The 6,711-nt window shown below is 34.6% G+C and overlaps 1 non-coding gene across 1 annotated transcript; it reads left to right on the top strand.

Annotated features, from left to right (window-relative positions):
• Nucleotides 1-3,289: 3,289 nt before the first annotated feature.
• Nucleotides 3,290-3,362, top strand: Trnay-aua. Its single transcript has one exon. It is a non-coding gene; the product is annotated as a tRNA-Tyr (tRNA).
• The last annotated feature ends 3,349 nt before the right edge of the window (nucleotides 3,363-6,711 follow it).

The raw sequence follows: 6,711 nt of genomic DNA, 5'->3' as shown, positions 1-6,711 counted from the left end.
TAAGTTGGACTAATTTGATCCCTGGCTTAGCTGGTAAATTGGACATGTTGTAGATGTGATAGTAAGTTGAAATACCTTTAAGCATGAGTTAATTTGTTTGAATTAATTTTTCGCTTGGTAAATTGGACGAACTTTCGACTTGGGTTCGTTGGTAAGAGGAATTCATTTTAGCTTTGGGTTATTTGAAAAGTTGGTCTATTTTAGATTTCCGGTTATTGGTAAATCGGCCTATTTTGAGGCTTGGCTTCGTGGGCAAATTCAAACTGGTTCGTTGGTAACTTAGGTAAATTGTAGGTCGTTCCTTAGGTTGGAATAACTTTAGATTAGGGCTCGTTTGTAAGGAGGACTAATCTAGGTTTGGATTGGATGGTAGTGTGCTAAAAATTTTAGACTTGGGTTGGTTGTTTTGTAAAATTAATTTTCTGATTTAGCCTTTGATAGATAAGAGACATTTTTGACCTGGACCAGTCGGTAGTAGACTAATTTTAGACATGGACTCGTTAGAAAATTGGATTAATTTTAGATTTAGGTTTGGTCATAAGATTAATTCATTTTAAATTTGGGTTCGTTGGTAGGAAGACTAATTTTAGACTTATGTTCGTTGGTAAGTTGGCCTAATCTTACACTTGGGTTTGTTGGTAAGTTGAACTATCTTTAGACTTGGGTTCGTTGGTAAGTTGAATTATTTTTAGACTTGGATTCGTTGATAAGTTCAACTATTTTTAGACTTGAGTTCGTTGGTAAGTTGAACTATTTTTAGACTTGGGTTAGTTGGTAAGTTGAACTATGTTTAGACTTGAGTTAGTTGGTAAGTTGAATTATTTTTAGACTTGAGTAAGTTGGTAAGTTGAATTATTTTTAGACTTGAGTTAGTTGGTAAGGTGAACTATTTGTAGACTTGGGTTTGTTGGTAAGTTGACTAACTTTAGGCTTGGGTTGTTAACTTGGAGTAATTTTAGGTTATGGTTCGTTTTTGTGAGATAGTGTAATTTTACACTTACGTTAGTTGGTAGGTTGGTTAATTTTAGAGTTGGGCTTGTTGGCAATTTGAACTATTTTCAGACTTGTTGGTAGACTAATTTTAGTCGTGAACATAGATTACGTTAGTAAATCAAATTTTGGGTTTGGTTTTTCTGGAAGGTTCGTCCAATTTTAGTTTTCAGTTGGTTAAGTGTGATTAAGATAAAATTTAGTATTGGTTTGGTATCATGCTGATATTTCGGATAAATATTTCCTTCTTTTTATTTTATTAAAAGTATTTAAACCAAATATGAAATCATTGACAGTTAAATTATAATTATTTTTAACAATAAATTATTAGTATGCAAACATTACGACATTGGTCGGTATGTCAAGGATTACGAACTAGCAATTAATCATCGTTACAGGTCAGTATCTATTAATCCCACCAAACTCTCTTGTACATATGTCTGAGATAATTCGCACATCAAGACGAGATATTGTTCATCGTGGTTTGTCATCTATTGGATGAAACTTTTCGTTTGGAATCGCTTGTATTATAAGTGTTGCATAGTCCATTAAGAGTGTTGCTAGTACTGAAATTTATTTTGTATTTTGTATTCCCCAAGTAATGTTGACTTTTCTGAGTTCAAACTTCGACGAAAGCTCTTGAAATTTAAATTTTAAAAAGTATTGAATAAGTGGTTTTTGTATGTCGAAAATACATTTTTTACTGTCATATTACTTTGATACATTCGTAAATGGATTGAATACGTTAGTAAGTTAGGCCAATATAAAACTTGTGTTGGTTGATAGGGTACAAATTTTTCAAATTTGTTTCGTTGGGTAGACTAATTTTAAACTAGGGTTGACTGATGCTTGCAATAATTTAAGGGTTTGTTCATAGGATGGATTACTTTTAGACTTATGCTCGTTGGTAGGGTAAGTGCACTTGGGTTGTTTCGTAAGTTGGACTAATTGTAGGCTTGAGTTCGTTGGTAGAATGAAATTCAAAGTTGGTTTTGGTGTTAGCTTGGGCTAATTTTAGAATTTGGTTAGTCATAGGATCGACTAATTTTAGTTTTTATTACCAATTTGTAACTGGAGTACATATGTAAAGTGGACTAATTTTAGACAAGGGTTTGTTGATAGGTTAATTAATTTAGACTTGGGTTTGTTGGAAGATTTAACTAATTCTAGAGTTGTGTTTGTTGGCAAGTTGGCTATTGGACTAGTGTTCGTTGGCAAGTTGGGTGAACCTTAGACTTTGATTCAATGGTAAGTCTGGCTAATTTTAGACCTGGGCTGATTGATTGGGAGAACACATTTTATACTAATTCTAGACTTGGGTTTGTTGGTACATTGACTAATTTCAAGTTGGCTTTGTTGTTAGCTTGACCTAATTTTAGATTTTGGTTAGTCATACGATGAACTAATTTTGGCCTTATACTCATTGGAAGGTTGAACCAATTTGGACTTGGGCTCGTTGGCAAGTTGGATTAATTTAGATTTGGGTTCGTTGGTAAGTTGGACAACTTTTATAATTGGTTCATTGGTAGGGTGACTAATTTTAGACTTTGGTTCGTTGGTTAGTTTGACCGATTCTAGACTTGGGTTTCTTGGTACATTGACTAATTTCAATGTTGGGTTTGTTGTTAGCTTGACCTTATTTTAGATTTTGGTTAGTCATACGATGAACTAATTTTGGTCTTGTACTCATTGGTAGGTTGAACCAATTTGAAACATAGGTACATCGGTAATTGGACTAATTTTAGATTTGAGTTTGTTGATAGGTTGATTAATTTAGAATTATGTTAGGGGCGAAGTTTAACTAATTTTAGAATTGGGTTTATGGCAGGTTGACTCATTTTGGACTTGGGCTCGTTGGCAAGTTGGGCATCTTTTACAATTGGTTCATTGGGAGGGTGACTAATTTTAGACTTTGGTTCGTTGGTTGGTTTGACCGATTCTATACTTGGGTTTGTGGTACATTGACTATTTTTAAAGTTGGGTTTGTTGTTATCTTGACCTAATTTTAGATTGTGGTTAGTCATAAGATGAGCTAATTTTAGTCTTACACTCGTTGGTAGTTTACAATAAATTAAGGTTTTTAGTTGAGATGAAAAAAAGTTAATGGCACGAGAGGGTTTCGAACCCACGACCTTCGGCTTGATACGCCGCTGCTCTACCACCTGAGCTACCGTGACCTCGATCCACTCGGACATCAACTACCCATCTCAACCCCACCTCATGAGTTTTCCCTCCTTTTGCCATTTTGAGAGTTGAGAGTGGGTGTTGAGGTGGGTAGTTGATGTCCGAGTGGATCGAGGTCACGATAGCTCAGGTGGTAGAGCAGCGGCGTATAAAGCCGAAGGTCGTGAGTTCGAATCTCTCTCGTGCCATTAACTTTTTTTCATCTCAACTAAAAACCTTAATTAATTGAAAAGTATTAATTGGTCAAGCGGACCACGAAAATAGTGAATTTAACTCGTTGGTAGGTTGGACCAATTTGAACTTAGGTAATGGGAGTAATTTTAGATTTCATTTTGTTGATTGATTTAGAATTGGGTTTGATGGCAGTTTGACTCATTTCGACTTCGGCTTGTTGGAAAGTTGGATGAATTTTAGATTTGGGTTGATAGATTGGGTACATTTTGTACTTAGGTTGGTAAGTTGGACAACTTTTTAAATTGATTCGTCGGTAAGGTGACTAATTGTAGAGTTTGTTTCGTTGGTTAGTTTTACCGTTTCCAGAGTTGGGTACATTGGTAAGTTGGCTTGGGTTCGTTAAAAGTTATTTTAGACTTGGCTCGTTGGTACGTTGGAATAGTTGGAATAATTTCAGTTTTAGTTCTGACAAATTTTAAGCTTAGTTTTGCTCTTAGGCAGGTTATATTTTAAGTATGGTTATTTTGTTAGTACGTTTCGTCCTGTTAGACAATGCTTAATGGTGTCGAGTGATGATAATATTAAGACTTTATATTTATTATACATTGAGCGAGCGTAACGTTCTACCTCACCTTTAAATCCACGCTTATTTTGTAGCTTAAAACCATTGAAAATATACTTATCCTAGATTTTACTCACGATCTAATTTGGCATAATTCGAAATGACAAATCGTTGTTATAACAAAAGATTGTTGAGTTTTGTTTTACAAGTAGTTTAAACACCAGATATTTTCCGATGGATGAACGAATGGCGGAATTACAAACAAGTCCTGATCACTTTAGGTCGATACGTTTCCAATTACTCTCGTTGTGTTGCTAAAGTTTAACCTGGACTCGCCCGTGCATGAAATAGGGGTGGGATGAAATGATCCCATCATTTTTTTTTCATTCGGTCGCTTTCTATTCTCCTATCGTTTAAAATAAACTAATTAAGATCGGATCGATGGACTTAAAAAAAATGGAGAGTGATTTTCCTTTAAGCTCCACGAGTTCGGAAATTGTTTCATTGTGCCTTATCTTTGTACAATTAGAATGGAATTATTGCTTATAGGAGCGTTGTTCGAGAGTGTAAATAGATTTAATTTCTTGGAAAAACTCCAACTGATCGGACACGATTAAACTAAAAGGTGCGGAAATTTAAACTGTCAACCTATTCGACTGTTATTGCTGAATGGGTTAAATTTATAATTTGCCAACATCCCTGGGAGAGAGGAGGCCGGGCGAAATGAAGGAGGGGAAATGAAGTCTGCTTCAGTTAGTCGCAGCACTTCATGTTAATAATTAATTAATCTTAATGGCCCTTTTCTCGACACATATGCTGACGTCGTTAAAACCCCAGATATCAAAAAATAAAATGAACGCCCTAGACGGAAAAATTCACAGAGACCATTAAAAATTCGTTTTAATAAACGACGAGTTGTAAAACTGGAAAAATTAACCCGTTTTATTACATCAGAGGCATATTAAATTTAAAAAAAAATCACTTTAAAAATGAAATATTTTGCGTTAAAATTTGTGAAATTTTGTCGAAATGTGAAGAGGAGCAATTCGAGGATGGACGAAGAGACGAGCCCGTTGCGGAAGCGGATTTTCAAATCAAGGAAGAAGCAATACACTTTAGGAGTAGATCGATAAACATAAACATTGACATGTTTGATAATGCGTCGGCGACCCGCGAATGGGATGGACTGTTGATGTCTGATCGAAATTGATCTTGAACGCTCGGTCCGCAGGGCTTCGCCGCAGTCGGTCGCATTCACCTAATAGAAACCTATTTGATAAATATAGAAAGGAAAAGCAAAACAGAACAAACCAAAATGGTTTACTTTTCTTTAATATATCTCATCAAAATGAATATATTATCAATATATTTTTTGCATAATATTATTTGATTTTGATAAAATCTGACTCATTCTAGAGTTGGATTTGTTCGTAGGCTAATGTTAGATGTTGGTTTGGTGGAAAATCGGACCAATTTTAGTCTTTTGTTTGTTGGTACGATGACTGGTTTATTCCTCGTTCTTTGGCTAGTTGTGCTAATTTTAGACTTTGGCGCGTTGGTAAGTTTGGCTAACTTTAGACTTGGATTGATTGATACGGTTGACCGAGTTAAGATTTAGACCCAGTGGGTAAGTTGGACTAATTGTATACTCGGGTTCGATAGTAGATTGACTAATTTTACGTTTGAGTTTGTTTGTACTTTGAGTAATTTTACGCTTGAGTTTGTTTCTAGCTACAAGATTGGTATAAACTTGAGTGGTTTCTCTAGGGTTGTAGGCAAACTTTAGGCTTGGGTTTGTAGGTTGTTAGCTTCGGGTAATTTCAGATATTGGTTCGTTTTTGTAGAATGGAGTGATATTAGACTTACGTTTGTTAGTAAGTTAGATCAATTTTAAAATTGGGTTTGTTTCTAGCTACTAGTTTGGGACAAAGTTGAGTGGTTTCTTTAGGTTGTAGGCAAACTTTAGGCTTGGGTTTGTAGGTTGTTGGCTTCCAGTAATTTTAGATTTTGGCTCGTTTTTGTAGGATGAAATAATTTTAGATTTCTGTTCGTTGGTAAGTCGGATTAATTTTAAAATTGGGTGTGTTTCTAGCTACTAGCTTGTAGGCAAACTTTAGGCTTGGGTTTGTAGGTTGTTGGCTTCCAGTAATTTTAGATTTTGGCTCGTTTTTGTAGGATGAAATAATTTTAGATTTATGTTCGTTGGTAAGTCGGATTAATTTTAAACTTGGGTTTGTTTCTAGCTACTAGTTTGGGACAAAGTTGAGTGGTTTCGTTTGTTTTTAAGCAAACTTTAGGCTTCGTTTTGAAGTTTGTTAGCTTCGGGTAATTTTAGATTTTGGTTTGTTTTTGTAGGATGGGGTAATTTTAGATTTATGTTCGTCGGTAAGTTCAGTAATTTTAGACTTGGGTTGTTAGCTTCGGGTAATTTTAGATTTTGGTTCGTTTTTGTAGAATGGAGTGATTTTAGACTTATATTTGTTAGCAAGTTAGATTAATTTTAAAATTGGGTTTGTTTCTAGCTATCAGCTTTGGACAAAGTTGAATGGTTTCGTTAATTTTTAGGCAAATTTTAGGTTTGGTTTCGTAGATCCTTACGCAAATTTTATGCATGGCTTATTAGATTTATAAGCCAATTTTAAAAATGGTTTTGTTGTTTATTACTGCAAATTTTATTTTTTTGGTTGGTAGTTACAGCAAATTTTAGGCTTGGTTTTTTTAATTTGTTAGAAAAAAAAAATTTTTTTGTTCGTAGGTACGAAAAGTATTAGATTTGATTTAGCTGATAGGTTGAAAAAATT

Source organism: Cimex lectularius, unplaced genomic scaffold (genome assembly GCF_000648675.2).
Source record: "Cimex lectularius strain Harlan isolate CLEC.00 unplaced genomic scaffold, Clec_2.1 scaffold10, whole genome shotgun sequence".
Lineage (NCBI taxonomy): Eukaryota > Metazoa > Arthropoda > Insecta > Hemiptera > Cimicidae > Cimex > Cimex lectularius.
Note: the sequence above shows the minus strand (reverse complement) of the source record. Positions and strands in the feature narration are given on the sequence as shown.